The sequence below is a fragment of the Osmerus mordax genome, chromosome 11, assembly GCF_038355195.1.
Source record: "Osmerus mordax isolate fOsmMor3 chromosome 11, fOsmMor3.pri, whole genome shotgun sequence".
NCBI lineage: Eukaryota > Metazoa > Chordata > Actinopteri > Osmeriformes > Osmeridae > Osmerus > Osmerus mordax.
In genome coordinates, this window is record NC_090060.1 from 877,112 (window position 1) to 895,000 (window position 17,889).

At 50.1% G+C, this 17,889-nt stretch overlaps 6 non-coding genes across 6 annotated transcripts; 1 reads left to right on the plus strand and 5 right to left on the minus strand.

The window, feature by feature from the left end:
• Nucleotides 1-3,226: 3,226 nt before the first annotated feature.
• On the minus strand, nucleotides 3,227-3,298 carry trnaq-cug (transfer RNA glutamine (anticodon CUG)). The gene has a single exon. It is a non-coding gene; the product is annotated as a tRNA-Gln (tRNA).
• Nucleotides 3,299-9,247: 5,949 nt separating this feature from the next.
• On the minus strand, nucleotides 9,248-9,319 carry trnaq-cug (transfer RNA glutamine (anticodon CUG)). Its single transcript has one exon. It is a non-coding gene; the product is annotated as a tRNA-Gln (tRNA).
• A 1,129-nt stretch (nucleotides 9,320-10,448) lies between these two features.
• Nucleotides 10,449-10,520, minus strand: trnaq-cug (transfer RNA glutamine (anticodon CUG)). The gene has a single exon. It is a non-coding gene; the product is annotated as a tRNA-Gln (tRNA).
• A 150-nt stretch (nucleotides 10,521-10,670) lies between these two features.
• trnag-gcc (transfer RNA glycine (anticodon GCC)) lies at nucleotides 10,671-10,741 on the plus strand. Its single transcript has one exon. It is a non-coding gene; the product is annotated as a tRNA-Gly (tRNA).
• A 908-nt stretch (nucleotides 10,742-11,649) lies between these two features.
• trnaq-cug (transfer RNA glutamine (anticodon CUG)) lies at nucleotides 11,650-11,721 on the minus strand. The gene has a single exon. It is a non-coding gene; the product is annotated as a tRNA-Gln (tRNA).
• Nucleotides 11,722-17,665: 5,944 nt separating this feature from the next.
• On the minus strand, nucleotides 17,666-17,737 carry trnaq-cug (transfer RNA glutamine (anticodon CUG)). The gene has a single exon. It is a non-coding gene; the product is annotated as a tRNA-Gln (tRNA).
• Between the last annotated feature and the right edge of the window lie 152 nt (nucleotides 17,738-17,889).

Sequence of the window (17,889 nt, forward strand, 5' to 3'; positions counted from 1 at the left end):
CAGACTACCGTGTCCTCGTTAGTATAGTGGTCAGTATCCCCGCCTGTCACGCGGGAGACCAGGGTTCCATTCCCTGACGGGGAGAAATGCTCTTTTTGCTTAGTGTGGTTCACTGGCATCTCACAGAACTTGATTTGAAGGACACTTTATTTCTGTCAGACATTCGTGTGTTGCAGTAAGATGACCGGGTGGCTATTCGGGACATCCGGCATGGCTCCAAACAAGAATGAGCAAAAACACATTTACAATAGAACAGAAAATGAGTCGTGATCGTATGGTTTTAGGTTTCTCGTCGCTAACACGTGCGGCTATCAGAACCATCGCATCACTCCTCAAATGACTGAAGTTACCTAGACTAGATGAATAACATCATTTAAAGTAGCTAACTTGGCTCTTCTTAACAACATTAAATGAAAAATACGAATATTTGTGTTTGAAACTTGATGAAAGGGGATTCATCCCGAACCTCCCAAGAAGGGGGTTCACCCCGCACCGCTCCACACAAGAATGGGCGAATGCAGCCCCCATCCCACTGTCCCCACACCAACACCATGGTAACACTATTAGGGGGCATGGTTTTACATGTCCCTTTAGCAATAACTGAACAACGCGTATTCTTCAGCGTTACACTTGCACAAAAAAGCGGGACACGTGGAACCATCTGTCCAGCAGGGGCTGACTTCAACCACGCCCGGATCTGCCAGCAGTTCTTCACAGGACGATGATTGGTCCCAAACCCTGTGTCCTGAGAAGAAGGTTGAAACCAAGCAGCCGCTGTCAAGGGCGGGTTTGGGTTCTCAGATCAAAAGCTCTTGTAGGTTCCACCGAGATTTGAACTCGGATTGCTGGATTCAGAGTCCAGAGTGCTGACCGTTCGTTACACCATGGAACCCCACCGTGAGGCAGACGGAAAGACTCACGAAAGAGACTGTGCATCTCTCTGGCTTTTGTAACCCTTTTGTAACCCTTTCCAACCCTCTCGCCTCCCGTCTTAGCGTGACGGCATTCTGGCACGTGACGTCACGTCCCACTCGTCACGGAAGCATTGGTGGTTCAGTGGTAGAATTCTCGCCTGCCACGCGGGAGGCCAGGGTTCGATTCCCGGCCAATGCACTGCTCTTGCGTGGACCGTCGTTGGCCTTGCTTTCAGTTGATTTGGCCTCTTTGCCGCGTGTAACCTCTTGAGCTAGCACGGCGCTCCAAGTCAGACTACCGTGTCCTCGTTAGTATAGTGGTCAGTATCCCCGCCTGTCACGCGGGAGACCAGGGTTCCATTCCCTGACGGGGAGAAATGCTCTTTTTGCTTAGTGTGGTTCACTGGCATCTCACAGAACTTGATTTGAAGGACACTTTATTTCTGTCAGACATTCGTGTGTTGCAGTAAGATGACCGGGTGGCTATTCGGGACATCCGGCATGGCTCCAAACAAGAATGAGCAAAAACACATTTACAATAGAACAGAAAATGAGTCGTGATCGTATGGTTTTAGGTTTCTCGTCGCTAACACGTGCGGCTATCAGAACCATCGCATCACTCCTCAAATGACTGAAGTTACCTAGACTAGATGAATAACATCATTTAAAGTAGCTAACTTGGCTCTTCTTAACAACATTAAATGAAAAATACGAATATTTGTGTTTGAAACTTGATGAAAGGGGATTCATCCCGAACCTCCCAAGAAGGGGGTTCACCCCGCACCGCTCCACACAAGAATGGGCGAATGCAGCCCCCATCCCACTGTCCCCACACCAACACCATGGTAACACTATTAGGGGGCATGGTTTTACATGTCCCTTTAGCAATAACTGAACAACGCGTATTCTTCAGCGTTACACTTGCACAAAAAAGCGGGACACGTGGAACCATCTGTCCAGCAGGGGCTGACTTCAACCACGCCCGGATCTGCCAGCAGTTCTTCACAGGACGATGATTGGTCCCAAACCCTGTGTCCTGAGAAGAAGGTTGAAACCAAGCAGCCGCTGTCAAGGGCGGGTTTGGGTTCTCAGATCAAAAGCTCTTGTAGGTTCCACCGAGATTTGAACTCAGATTGCTGGATTCAGAGTCCAGAGTGCTGACCGTTCGTTACACCATGGAACCCCACCGTGAGGCAGACGGAAAGACTCACGAAAGAGACTGTGCATCTCTCTGGCTTTTGTAACCCTTTTGTAACCCTTTCCAACCCTCTCGCCTCCCGTCTTAGCGTGACGGCATTCTGGCACGTGACGTCACGTCCCACTCGTCACGGAAGCATTGGTGGTTCAGTGGTAGAATTCTCGCCTGCCACGCGGGAGGCCAGGGTTCGATTCCCGGCCAATGCACTGCTCTTGCGTGGACCGTCGTTGGCCTTGCTTTCAGTTGATTTGGCCTCTTTGCCGCGTGTAACCTCTTGAGCTAGCACGGCGCTCCAAGTCAGACTACCGTGTCCTCGTTAGTATAGTGGTCAGTATCCCCGCCTGTCACGCGGGAGACCAGGGTTCCATTCCCTGATGGGGAGAAATGCTCTTTTTGCTTAGTGTGGTTCACTGGCATCTCACAGAACTTGATTTGAAGGACACTTTATTTCTGTCAGACATTCGTGTGTTGCAGTAAGATGACCGGGTGGCTATTCGGGACATCCGGCATGGCTCCAAACAAGAATGAGCAAAAACACATTTACAATAGAACAGAAAATGAGTCGTGATCGTATGGTTTTAGGTTTCTCGTCGCTAACACGTGCGGCTATCAGAACCATCGCATCACTCCTCAAATGACTGAAGTTACCTAGACTAGATGAATAACATCATTTAAAGTAGCTAACTTGGCTCTTCTTAACAACATTAAATGAAAAATACGAATATTTGTGTTTGAAACTTGATGAAAGGGGATTCATCCCGAACCTCCCAAGAAGGGGGTTCACCCCGCACCGCTCCACACAAGAATGGGCGAATGCAGCCCCCATCCCACTGTCCCCACACCAACACCATGGTAACACTATTAGGGGGCATGGTTTTACATGTCCCTTTAGCAATAACTGAACAACGCGTATTCTTCAGCGTTACACTTGCACAAAAAAGCGGGACACGTGGAACCATCTGTCCAGCAGGGGCTGACTTCAACCACGCCCGGATCTGCCAGCAGTTCTTCACAGGACGATGATTGGTCCCAAACCCTGTGTCCTGAGAAGAAGGTTGAAACCAAGCAGCCGCTGTCAAGGGCGGGTTTGGGTTCTCAGATCAAAAGCTCTTGTAGGTTCCACCGAGATTTGAACTCGGATTGCTGGATTCAGAGTCCAGAGTGCTGACCGTTACACCATGGAACCCCACCGTGAGGCAGACGGAAAGACTCACGAAAGAGACTGTGCATCTCTCTGGCTTTTGTAACCCTTTTGTAACCCTTTCCAACCCTCTCGCCTCCCGTCTTAGCGTGACGGCATTCTGGCACGTGACGTCACGTCCCACTCGTCACGGAAGCATTGGTGGTTCAGTGGTAGAATTCTCGCCTGCCACGCGGGAGGCCCGGGTTCGATTCCCGGCCAATGCACTGCTCTTGCGTGGACCGTCGTTGGCCTTGCTTTCAGTTGATTTGGCCTCTTTGCCGCGTGTAACCTCTTGAGCTAGCACGGCGCTCCAAGTCAGACTACCGTGTCCTCGTTAGTATAGTGGTCAGTATCCCCGCCTGTCACGTGGGAGACCAGGGTTCCATTCCCTGACGGGGAGAAATGCTCTTTTTGCTTAGTGTGGTTCACTGGCATCTCACAGAACTTGATTTGAAGGACACTTTATTTCTGTCAGACATTCGTGTGTTGCAGTAAGATGACCGGGTGGCTATTCGGGACATCCGGCATGGCTCCAAACAAGAATGAGCAAAAACACATTTACAATAGAACAGAAAATGAGTCGTGATCGTATGGTTTTAGGTTTCTCGTCGCTAACACGTGCGGCTATCAGAACCATCGCATCACTCCTCAAATGACTGAAGTTACCTAGACTAGATGAATAACATCATTTAAAGTAGCTAACTTGGCTCTTCTTAACAACATTAAATGAAAAATACGAATATTTGTGTTTGAAACTTGATGAAAGGGGATTCATCCCGAACCTCCCAAGAAGGGGGTTCACCCCGCACCGCTCCACACAAGAATGGGCGAATGCAGCCCCCATCCCACTGTCCCCACACCAACACCATGGTAACACTATTAGGGGGCATGGTTTTACATGTCCCTTTAGCAATAACTGAACAACGCGTATTCTTCAGCGTTACACTTGCACAAAAAAGCGGGACACGTGGAACCATCTGTCCAGCAGGGGCTGACTTCAACCACGCCCGGATCTGCCAGCAGTTCTTCACAGGACGATGATTGGTCCCAAACCCTGTGTCCTGAGAAGAAGGTTGAAACCAAGCAGCCGCTGTCAAGGGCGGGTTTGGGTTCTCAGATCAAAAGCTCTTGTAGGTTCCACCGAGATTTGAACTCAGATTGCTGGATTCAGAGTCCAGAGTGCTGACCGTTCGTTACACCATGGAACCCCACCGTGAGGCAGACGGAAAGACTCACGAAAGAGACTGTGCATCTCTCTGGCTTTTGTAACCCTTTTGTAACCCTTTCCAACCCTCTCGCCTCCCGTCTTAGCGTGACGGCATTCTGGCACGTGACGTCACGTCCCACTCGTCACGGAAGCATTGGTGGTTCAGTGGTAGAATTCTCGCCTGCCACGCGGGAGGCCCGGGTTCGATTCCCGGCCAATGCACTGCTCTTGCGTGGACCGTCGTTGGCCTTGCTTTCAGTTGATTTGGCCTCTTTGCCGCGTGTAACCTCTTGAGCTAGCACGGCGCTCCAAGTCAGACTACCGTGTCCTCGTTAGTATAGTGGTCAGTATCCCCGCCTGTCACGCGGGAGACCAGGGTTCCATTCCCTGACGGGGAGAAATGCTCTTTTTGCTTAGTGTGGTTCACTGGCATCTCACAGAACTTGATTTGAAGGACACTTTATTTCTGTCAGACATTCGTGTGTTGCAGTAAGATGACCGGGTGGCTATTCGGGACATCCGGCATGGCTCCAAACAAGAATGAGCAAAAACACATTTACAATAGAACAGAAAATGAGTCGTGATCGTATGGTTTTAGGTTTCTCGTCGCTAACACGTGCGGCTATCAGAACCATCGCATCACTCCTCAAATGACTGAAGTTACCTAGACTAGATGAATAACATCATTTAAAGTAGCTAACTTGGCTCTTCTTAACAACATTAAATGAAAAATACGAATATTTGTGTTTGAAACTTGATGAAAGGGGATTCATCCCGAACCTCCCAAGAAGGGGGTTCACCCCGCACCGCTCCACACAAGAATGGGCGAATGCAGCCCCCATCCCACTGTCCCCACACCAACACCATGGTAACACTATTAGGGGGCATGGTTTTACATGTCCCTTTAGCAATAACTGAACAACGCGTATTCTTCAGCGTTACACTTGCACAAAAAAGCGGGACACGTGGAACCATCTGTCCAGCAGGGGCTGACTTCAACCACGCCCGGATCTGCCAGCAGTTCTTCACAGGACGATGATTGGTCCCAAACCCTGTGTCCTGAGAAGAAGGTTGAAACCAAGCAGCCGCTGTCAAGGGCGGGTTTGGGTTCTCAGATCAAAAGCTCTTGTAGGTTCCACCGAGATTTGAACTCAGATTGCTGGATTCAGAGTCCAGAGTGCTGACCGTTCGTTACACCATGGAACCCCACCGTGAGGCAGACGGAAAGACTCACGAAAGAGACTGTGCATCTCTCTGGCTTTTGTAACCCTTTTGTAACCCTTTCCAACCCTCTCGCCTCCCGTCTTAGCGTGACGGCATTCTGGCACGTGACGTCACGTCCCACTCGTCACGGAAGCATTGGTGGTTCAGTGGTAGAATTCTCGCCTGCCACGCGGGAGGCCAGGGTTCGATTCCCGGCCAATGCACTGCTCTTGCGTGGACCGTCGTTGGCCTTGCTTTCAGTTGATTTGGCCTCTTTGCCGCGTGTAACCTCTTGAGCTAGCACGGCGCTCCAAGTCAGACTACCGTGTCCTCGTTAGTATAGTGGTCAGTATCCCCGCCTGTCACGCGGGAGACCAGGGTTCCATTCCCTGACGGGGAGAAATGCTCTTTTTGCTTAGTGTGGTTCACTGGCATCTCACAGAACTTGATTTGAAGGACACTTTATTTCTGTCAGACATTCGTGTGTTGCAGTAAGATGACCGGGTGGCTATTCGGGACATCCGGCATGGCTCCAAACAAGAATGAGCAAAAACACATTTACAATAGAACAGAAAATGAGTCGTGATCGTATGGTTTTAGGTTTCTCGTCGCTAACACGTGCGGCTATCAGAACCATCGCATCACTCCTCAAATGACTGAAGTTACCTAGACTAGATGAATAACATCATTTAAAGTAGCTAACTTGGCTCTTCTTAACAACATTAAATGAAAAATACGAATATTTGTGTTTGAAACTTGATGAAAGGGGATTCATCCCGAACCTCCCAAGAAGGGGGTTCACCCCGCACCGCTCCACACAAGAATGGGCGAATGCAGCCCCCATCCCACTGTCCCCACACCAACACCATGGTAACACTATTAGGGGGCATGGTTTTACATGTCCCTTTAGCAATAACTGAACAACGCGTATTCTTCAGCGTTACACTTGCACAAAAAAGCGGGACACGTGGAACCATCTGTCCAGCAGGGGCTGACTTCAACCACGCCCGGATCTGCCAGCAGTTCTTCACAGGACGATGATTGGTCCCAAACCCTGTGTCCTGAGAAGAAGGTTGAAACCAAGCAGCCGCTGTCAAGGGCGGGTTTGGGTTCTCAGATCAAAAGCTCTTGTAGGTTCCACCGAGATTTGAACTCGGATTGCTGGATTCAGAGTCCAGAGTGCTGACCGTTCGTTACACCATGGAACCCCACCGTGAGGCAGACGGAAAGACTCACGAAAGAGACTGTGCATCTCTCTGGCTTTTGTAACCCTTTTGTAACCCTTTCCAACCCTCTCGCCTCCCGTCTTAGCGTGACGGCATTCTGGCACGTGACGTCACGTCCCACTCGTCACGGAAGCATTGGTGGTTCAGTGGTAGAATTCTCGCCTGCCACGCGGGAGGCCAGGGTTCGATTCCCGGCCAATGCACTGCTCTTGCGTGGACCGTCGTTGGCCTTGCTTTCAGTTGATTTGGCCTCTTTGCCGCGTGTAACCTCTTGAGCTAGCACGGCGCTCCAAGTCAGACTACCGTGTCCTCGTTAGTATAGTGGTCAGTATCCCCGCCTGTCACGCGGGAGACCAGGGTTCCATTCCCTGACGGGGAGAAATGCTCTTTTTGCTTAGTGTGGTTCACTGGCATCTCACAGAACTTGATTTGAAGGACACTTTATTTCTGTCAGACATTCGTGTGTTGCAGTAAGATGACCGGGTGGCTATTCGGGACATCCGGCATGGCTCCAAACAAGAATGAGCAAAAACCCATTTACAATAGAACAGAAAATGAGTCGTGATCGTATGGTTTTAGGTTTCTCGTCGCTAACACGTGCGGCTATCAGAACCATCGCATCACTCCTCAAATGACTGAAGTTACCTAGACTAGATGAATAACATCATTTAAAGTAGCTAACTTGGCTCTTCTTAACAACATTAAATGAAAAATACGAATATTTGTGTTTGAAACTTGATGAAAGGGGATTCATCCCGAACCTCCCAAGAAGGGGGTTCACCCCGCACCGCTCCACACAAGAATGGGCGAATGCAGCCCCCATCCCACTGTCCCCACACCAACACCATGGTAACACTATTAGGGGGCATGGTTTTACATGTCCCTTTAGCAATAACTGAACAACGCGTATTCTTCAGCGTTACACTTGCACAAAAAAGCGGGACACGTGGAACCATCTGTCCAGCAGGGGCTGACTTCAACCACGCCCGGATCTGCCAGCAGTTCTTCACAGGACGATGATTGGTCCCAAACCCTGTGTCCTGAGAAGAAGGTTGAAACCAAGCAGCCGCTGTCAAGGGCGGGTTTGGGTTCTCAGATCAAAAGCTCTTGTAGGTTCCACCGAGATTTGAACTCGGATTGCTGGATTCAGAGTCCAGAGTGCTGACCGTTCGTTACACCATGGAACCCCACCGTGAGGCAGACGGAAAGACTCACGAAAGAGACTGTGCATCTCTCTGGCTTTTGTAACCCTTTTGTAACCCTTTCCAACCCTCTCGCCTCCCGTCTTAGCGTGACGGCATTCTGGCACGTGACGTCACTTCACACTCTTCACGGAAGCATTGGTGGTTCAGTGGTAGCATTCTCGCCTGCCACGCGGGAGGCCCGGGTTCGATTCCCGGCCAGTGCACTGCTTTTGCGTGGACCGTCGTTGGCCTTGCTTTCAGTTGATTTGGCCTCTTTGACGCGTGTAACCTCTTGAGCTAGCACGGCGCTCCAAGTCAGACTACCGTGTCCTCGTTAGTATAGTGGTCAGTATCCCCGCCTGTCACGCGGGAGACCAGGGTTCCATTCCCTGACGGGGAGAAATGCTCTTTTTGCTTAGTGTGGTTCACTGGCATCTCACAGAACTTGATTTGAAGGACACTTTATTTCTGTCAGACATTCGTGTGTTGCAGTAAGATGACCGGGTGGCTGTTCGGGACATCCGGCATGGCTCCAAACAAGAATGAGCAAAAACACATTTACAATAGAACAGAAAATGAGTCGTGATCGTATGGTTTTAGGTTTCTCGTCGCTAACACGTGCGGCTATCAGAACCATCGCATCACTCCTCAAATGACTGAAGTTACCTAGACTAGATGAATAACATCATTTAAAGTAGCTAACTTGGCTCTTCTTAACAACATTAAATGAAAAATATGAATATTTGTGTTTGAAACTTGATGAAAGGGGATTCATCCCGAACCTCCCAAGAAGGGGGTTCACCCCGCACCGCTCCACACAAGAATGGGCGAATGCAGCCCCCATCCCACTGTCCCCACACCAACACCATGGTAACACTATTAGGGGGCATGGTTTTACATGTCCCTTTAGCAATAACTGAACAACGCGTATTCTTCAGCGTTACACTTGCACAAAAAAGCGGGACACGTGGAACCATCTGTCCAGCAGGGGCTGACTTCAACCACGCCCGGATCTGCCAGCAGTTCTTCACAGGACGATGATTGGTCCCAAACCCTGTGTCCTGAGAAGAAGGTTGAAACCAAGCAGCCGCTGTCAAGGGCGGGTTTGGGTTCTCAGATCAAAAGCTCTTGTAGGTTCCACCGAGATTTGAACTCGGATTGCTGGATTCAGAGTCCAGAGTGCTGACCGTTACACCATGGAACCCCACCGTGAGGCAGACGGAAAGACTCACGAAAGAGACTGTGCATCTCTCTGGCTTTTGTAACCCTTTTGTAACCCTTTCCAACCCTCTCGCCTCCCGTCTTAGCGTGACGGCATTCTGGCACGTGACGTCACGTCCCACTCGTCACGGAAGCATTGGTGGTTCAGTGGTAGAATTCTCGCCTGCCACGCGGGAGGCCCGGGTTCGATTCCCGGCCAATGCACTGCTCTTGCGTGGACCGTCGTTGGCCTTGCTTTCAGTTGATTTGGCCTCTTTGCCGCGTGTAACCTCTTGAGCTAGCACGGCGCTCCAAGTCAGACTACCGTGTCCTCGTTAGTATAGTGGTCAGTATCCCCGCCTGTCACGCGGGAGACCAGGGTTCCATTCCCTGACGGGGAGAAATGCTCTTTTTGCTTAGTGTGGTTCACTGGCATCTCACAGAACTTGATTTGAAGGACACTTTATTTCTGTCAGACATTCGTGTGTTGCAGTAAGATGACCGGGTGGCTGTTCGGGACATCCGGCATGGCTCCAAACAAGAATGAGCAAAAACACATTTACAATAGAACAGAAAATGAGTCGTGATCGTATGGTTTTAGGTTTCTCGTCGCTAACACGTGCGGCTATCAGAACCATCGCATCACTCCTCAAATGACTGAAGTTACCTAGACTAGATGAATAACATCATTTAAAGTAGCTAACTTGGCTCTTCTTAACAACATTAAATGAAAAATATGAATATTTGTGTTTGAAACTTGATGAAAGGGGATTCATCCCGAACCTCCCAAGAAGGGGGTTCACCCCGCACCGCTCCACACAAGAATGGGCGAATGCAGCCCCCATCCCACTGTCCCCACACCAACACCATGGTAACACTATTAGGGGGCATGGTTTTACATGTCCCTTTAGCAATAACTGAACAACGCGTATTCTTCAGCGTTACACTTGCACAAAAAAGCGGGACACGTGGAACCATCTGTCCAGCAGGGGCTGACTTCAACCACGCCCGGATCTGCCAGCAGTTCTTCACAGGACGATGATTGGTCCCAAACCCTGTGTCCTGAGAAGAAGGTTGAAACCAAGCAGCCGCTGTCAAGGGCGGGTTTGGGTTCTCAGATCAAAAGCTCTTGTAGGTTCCACCGAGATTTGAACTCGGATTGCTGGATTCAGAGTCCAGAGTGCTGACCGTTACACCATGGAACCCCACCGTGAGGCAGACGGAAAGACTCACGAAAGAGACTGTGCATCTCTCTGGCTTTTGTAACCCTTTTGTAACCCTTTCCAACCCTCTCGCCTCCCGTCTTAGCGTGACGGCATTCTGGCACGTGACGTCACGTCCCACTCGTCACGGAAGCATTGGTGGTTCAGTGGTAGAATTCTCGCCTGCCAAGCGGGAGGCCCGGGTTCGATTCCCGGCCAATGCACTGCTCTTGCGTGGACCGTCGTTGGCCTTGCTTTCAGTTGATTTGGCCTCTTTGCCGCGTGTAACCTCTTGAGCTAGCACGGCGCTCCAAGTCAGACTACCGTGTCCTCGTTAGTATAGTGGTCAGTATCCCCGCCTGTCACGCGGGAGACCAGGGTTCCATTCCCTGACGGGGAGAAATGCTCTTTTTGCTTAGTGTGGTTCACTGGCATCTCACAGAACTTGATTTGAAGGACACTTTATTTCTGTCAGACATTCGTGTGTTGCAGTAAGATGACCGGGTGGCTATTCGGGACATCCGGCATGGCTCCAAACAAGAATGAGCAAAAACACATTTACAATAGAACAGAAAATGAGTCGTGATCGTATAGTTTTAGGTTTCTCGTCGCTAACACGTGCGGCTATCAGAACCATCGCATCACTCCTCAAATGACTGAAGTTACCTAGACTAGATGAATAACATCATTTAAAGTAGCTAACTTGGCTCTTCTTAACAACATTAAATGAAAAATATGAATATTTGTGTTTGAAACTTGATGAAAGGGGATTCATCCCGAACCTCCCAAGAAGGGGGTTCACCCCGCACCGCTCCACACAAGAATGGGCGAATGCAGCCCCCATCCCACTGTCCCCACACCAACACCATGGTAACACTATTAGGGGGCATGGTTTTACATGTCCCTTTAGCAATAACTGAACAACGCGTATTCTTCAGCGTTACACTTGCACAAAAAAGCGGGACACGTGGAACCATCTGTCCAGCAGGGGCTGACTTCAACCACGCCCGGATCTGCCAGCAGTTCTTCACAGGACGATGATTGGTCCCAAACCCTGTGTCCTGAGAAGAAGGTTGAAACCAAGCAGCCGCTGTCAAGGGCAGGTTTGGGTTCTCAGATCAAAAGCTCTTGTAGGTTCCACCGAGATTTGAACTCGGATTGCTGGATTCAGAGTCCAGAGTGCTGACCGTTACACCATGGAACCCCACCGTGAGTCAGACGGAAAGACTCACGAAAGAGACTGTGCATCTCTCTGGCTTTTGTAACCCTTTTGTAACCCTTTCTAACCCTCTCCCGTCTTAGCGTGACGGCATTCTGGCACGTGACGTCACGTCCCACTCATCACGGAAGCATTGGTGGTTCAGTGGTAGAATTCTCGCCTGCCACGCGGGAGGCCCGGGTTCGATTCCCGGCCAATGCACTGCTCTTGCGTGGACCGTCGTTGGCCTTGCTGTCAGTTGATTTGGCCTCTTTGCCGCGTGTAACCTCTTGAGCTAGCACGGCGCTCCAAGTCAGACTACCGTGTCCTCGTTAGTATAGTGGTCAGTATCCCCGCCTGTCACGCGGGAGACCAGGGTTCCATTCCCTGACGGGGAGAAATGCTCTTTTTGCTTAGTGTGGTTCACTGGCATCTCACAGAACTTGATTTGAAGGACACTTTATTTCTGTCAGACATTCGTGTGTTGCAGTAAGATGACCGGGTGGCTATTCGGGACATCCGGCATGGCTCCAAACAAGAATGAGCAAAAACACATTTACAATAGAACAGAAAATGAGTCGTGATCGTATAGTTTTAGGTTTCTCGTCGCTAACACGTGCGGCTATCAGAACCATCGCATCACTCCTCAAATGACTGAAGTTACCTAGACTAGATGAATAACATCATTTAAAGTAGCTAACTTGGCTCTTCTTAACAACATTAAATGAAAAATACGAATATTTGTGTTTGAAACTTGATGAAAGGGGATTCATCCCGAACCTCCCAAGAAGGGGGTTCACCCCGCACCGCTCCACACAAGAATGGGCGAATGCAGCCCCCATCCCACTGTCCCCACACCAACACCATGGTAACACTATTAGGGGGCATGGTTTTACATGTCCCTTTAGCAATAACTGAACAACGCGTATTCTTCAGCGTTACACTTGCACAAAAAAGCGGGACACGTGGAACCATCTGTCCAGCAGGGGCTGACTTCAACCACGCCCGGATCTGCCAGCAGTTCTTCACAGGACGATGATTGGTCCCAAACCCTGTGTCCTGAGAAGAAGGTTGAAACCAAGCAGCCGCTGTCAAGGGCGGGTTTGGGTTCTCAGATCAAAAGCTCTTGTAGGTTCCACCGAGATTTGAACTCGGATTGCTGGATTCAGAGTCCAGAGTGCTGACCGTTCGTTACACCATGGAACCCCACCGTGAGGCAGACGGAAAGACTCACGAAAGAGACTGTGCATCTCTCTGGCTTTTGTAACCCTTTTGTAACCCTTTCTAACCCTCTCGCCTCCCGTCTTAGCGTGACGGCATTCTGGCACGTGACGTCACGTCCCACTCGTCACGGAAGCATTGGTGGTTCAGTGGTAGAATTCTCGCCTGCCACGCGGGAGGCCAGGGTTCGATTCCCGGCCAATGCACTGCTCTTGCGTGGACCGTCGTTGGCCTTGCTTTCAGTTGATTTGGCCTCTTTGCCGCGTGTAACCTCTTGAGCTAGCACGGCGCTCCAAGTCAGACTACCGTGTCCTCGTTAGTATAGTGGTCAGTATCCCCGCCTGTCACGCGGGAGACCAGGGTTCCATTCCCTGACGGGGAGAAATGCTCTTTTTGCTTAGTGTGGTTCACTGGCATCTCACAGAACTTGATTTGAAGGACACTTTATTTCTGTCAGACATTCGTGTGTTGCAGTAAGATGACCGGGTGGCTATTCGGGACATCCGGCATGGCTCCAAACAAGAATGAGCAAAAACACATTTACAATAGAACAGAAAATGAGTCGTGATCGTATAGTTTTAGGTTTCTCGTCGCTAACACGTGCGGCTATCAGAACCATCGCATCACTCCTCAAATGAATGAAGTTACCTAGACTAGATGAATAACATCATTTAAAGTAGCTAACTTGGCTCTTCTTAACAACATTAAATGAAAAATACGAATATTTGTGTTTGAAACTTGATGAAAGGGGATTCATCCCGAACCTCCCAAGAAGGGGGTTCACCCCGCACCGCTCCACACAAGAATGGGCGAATGCAGCCCCCATCCCACTGTCCCCACACCAACACCATGGTAACACTATTAGGGGGCATGGTTTTACATGTCCCTTTAGCAATAACTGAACAACGCGTATTCTTCAGCGTTACACTTGCACAAAAAAGCGGGACACGTGGAACCATCTGTCCAGCAGGGGCTGACTTCAACCACGCCCGGATCTGCCAGCAGTTCTTCACAGGACGATGATTGGTCCCAAACCCTGTGTCCTGAGAAGAAGGTTGAAACCAAGCAGCCGCTGTCAAGGGCGGGTTTGGGTTCTCAGATCAAAAGCTCTTGTAGGTTCCACCGAGATTTGAACTCGGATTGCTGGATTCAGAGTCCAGAGTGCTGACCGTTCGTTACACCATGGAACCCCACCGTGAGGCAGACGGAAAGACTCACGAAAGAGACTGTGCATCTCTCTGGCTTTTGTAACCCTTTTGTAACCCTTTCTAACCCTCTCGCCTCCCGTCTTAGCGTGACGGCATTCTGGCACGTGACGTCACGTCCCACTCGTCACGGAAGCATTGGTGGTTCAGTGGTAGAATTCTCGCCTGCCACGCGGGAGGCCAGGGTTCGATTCCCGGCCAATGCACTGCTCTTGCGTGGACCGTCGTTGGCCTTGCTTTCAGTTGATTTGGCCTCTTTGCCGCGTGTAACCTCTTGAGCTAGCACGGCGCTCCAAGTCAGACTACCGTGTCCTCGTTAGTATAGTGGTCAGTATCCCCGCCTGTCACGCGGGAGACCAGGGTTCCATTCCCTGACGGGGAGAAATGCTCTTTTTGCTTAGTGTGGTTCACTGGCATCTCACAGAACTTGATTTGAAGGACACTTTATTTCTGTCAGACATTCGTGTGTTGCAGTAAGATGACCGGGTGGCTATTCGGGACATCCGGCATGGCTCCAAACAAGAATGAGCAAAAACACATTTACAATAGAACAGAAAATGAGTCGTGATCGTATAGTTTTAGGTTTCTCGTCGCTAACACGTGCGGCTATCAGAACCATCGCATCACTCCTCAAATGAATGAAGTTACCTAGACTAGATGAATAACATCATTTAAAGTAGCTAACTTGGCTCTTCTTAACAACATTAAATGAAAAATACGAATATTTGTGTTTGAAACTTGATGAAAGGGGATTCATCCCGAACCTCCCAAGAAGGGGGTTCACCCCGCACCGCTCCACACAAGAATGGGCGAATGCAGCCCCCATCCCACTGTCCCCACACCAACACCATGGTAACACTATTAGGGGGCATGGTTTTACATGTCCCTTTAGCAATAACTGAACAACGCGTATTCTTCAGCGTTACACTTGCACAAAAAAGCGGGACACGTGGAACCATCTGTCCAGCAGGGGCTGACTTCAACCACGCCCGGATCTGCCAGCAGTTCTTCACAGGACGATGATTGGTCCCAAACCCTGTGTCCTGAGAAGAAGGTTGAAACCAAGCAGCCGCTGTCAAGGGCGGGTTTGGGTTCTCAGATCAAAAGCTCTTGTAGGTTCCACCGAGATTTGAACTCGGATTGCTGGATTCAGAGTCCAGAGTGCTGACCGTTCGTTACACCATGGAACCCCACCGTGAGGCAGACGGAAAGACTCACGAAAGAGACTGTGCATCTCTCTGGCTTTTGTAACCCTTTTGTAACCCTTTCCAACCCTCTCGCCTCCCGTCTTAGCGTGACGGCATTCTGGCACGTGACGTCACGTCCCACTCGTCACGGAAGCATTGGTGGTTCAGTGGTAGAATTCTCGCCTGCCACGCGGGAGGCCAGGGTTCGATTCCCGGCCAATGCACTGCTCTTGCGTGGACCGTCGTTGGCCTTGCTTTCAGTTGATTTGGCCTCTTTGCCGCGTGTAACCTCTTGAGCTAGCACGGCGCTCCAAGTCAGACTACCGTGTCCTCGTTAGTATAGTGGTCAGTATCCCCACCTGTCACGCGGGAGACCAGGGTTCCATTCCCTGACGGGGAGAAATGCTCTTTTTGCTTAGTGTGGTTCACTGGCATCTCACAGAACTTGATTTGAAGGACACTTTATTTCTGTCAGACATTCGTGTGTTGCAGTAAGATGACCGGGTGGCTATTCGGGACATCCGGCATGGCTCCAAACAAGAATGAGCAAAAACACATTTACAATAGAACAGAAAATGAGTCGTGATCGTATAGTTTTAGGTTTCTCGTCGCTAACACGTGCGGCTATCAGAACCATCGCATCACTCCTCAAATGACTGAAGTTACCTAGACTAGATGAATAACATCATTTAAAGTAGCTAACTTGGCTCTTCTTAACAACATTAAATGAAAAATATGAATATTTGTGTTTGAAACTTGATGAAAGGGGATTCATCCCGAACCTCCCAAGAAGGGGGTTCACCCCGCACCGCTCCACACAAGAATGGGCGAATGCAGCCCCCATCCCACTGTCCCCACACCAACACCATGGTAACACTATTAGGGGGCATGGTTTTACATGTCCCTTTAGCAATAACTGAACAACGCGTATTCTTCAGCGTTACACTTGCACAAAAAAGCGGGACACGTGGAACCATCTGTCCAGCAGGGGCTGACTTCAACCACGCCCGGATCTGCCAGCAGTTCTTCACAGGACGATGATTGGTCCCAAACCCTGTGTCCTGAGAAGAAGGTTGAAACCAAGCAGCCGCTGTCAAGGGCGGGTTTGGGTTCTCAGATCAAAAGCTCTTGTAGGTTCCACCGAGATTTGAACTCGGATTGCTGGATTCAGAGTCCAGAGTGCTGACCGTTCGTTACACCATGGAACCCCACCGTGAGGCAGACGGAAAGACTCACGAAAGAGACTGTGCATCTCTCTGGCTTTTGTAACCCTTTTGTAACCCTTTCCAACCCTCTCGCCTCCCGTCTTAGCGTGACGGCATTCTGGCACGTGACGTCACGTCCCACTCGTCACGGAAGCATTGGTGGTTCAGTGGTAGAATTCTCGCCTGCCACGCGGGAGACCAGGGTTCGATTCCCGGCCAATGCACTGCTCTTGCGTGGACCGTCGTTGGCCTTGCTTTCAGTTGATTTGGCCTCTTTGCCGCGTGTAACCTCTTGAGCTAGCACGACGCTCCAAGTCAGACTACCGTGTCCTCGTTAGTATAGTGGTCAGTATCCCCGCCTGTCACGCGGGAGACCAGGGTTCCATTCCCTGACGGGGAGAAATGCTCTTTTTGCTTAGTGTGGTTCACTGGCATCTCACAGAACTTGATTTGAAGGACACTTTATTTCTGTCAGACATTCGTGTGTTGCAGTAAGATGACCGGGTGGCTATTCGGGACATCCGGCATGGCTCCAAACAAGAATGAGCAAAAACACATTTACAATAGAACATAAAATGAGTCGTGATCGTATAGTTTTAGGTTTCTCGTCGCTAACACGTGCGGCTATCAGAACCATCGCATCACTCCTCAAATGACTGAAGTTACCTAGACTAGATGAATAACATCATTTAAAGTAGCTAACTTGGCTCTTCTTAACAACATTAAATGAAAAATATGAATATTTGTGTTTGAAACTTGATGAAAGGGGATTCATCCCGAACCTCCCAAGAAGGGGGTTCACCCCGCACCGCTCCACACAAGAATGGGCGAATGCAGCCCCCATCCCACTGTCCCCACACCAACACCATGGTAACACTATTAGGGGGCATGGTTTTACATGTCCCTTTAGCAATAACTGAACAACGCGTATTCTTCAGCGTTACACTTGCACAAAAAAGCGGGACACGTGGAACCATCTGTCCAGCAGGGGCTGACTTCAACCACGCCCGGATCTGCCAGCAGTTCTTCACAGGACGATGATTGGTCCCAAACCCTGTGTCCTGAGAAGAAGGTTGAAACCAAGCAGCCGCTGTCAAGGGCAGGTTTGGGTTCTCAGATCAAAAGCTCTTGTAGGTTCCACCGAGATTTGAACTCGGATTGCTGGATTCAGAGTCCAGAGTGCTGACCGTTACACCATGGAACCCCACCGTGAGGCAGACGGAAAGACTCACGAAAGAGACTGTGCATCTCTCTGGCTTTTGTAACCCTTTTGTAACCCTTTCTAACCCTCTCCCGTCTTAGCGTGACGGCATTCTGGCACGTGACGTCACGTCCCACTCATCACGGAAGCATTGG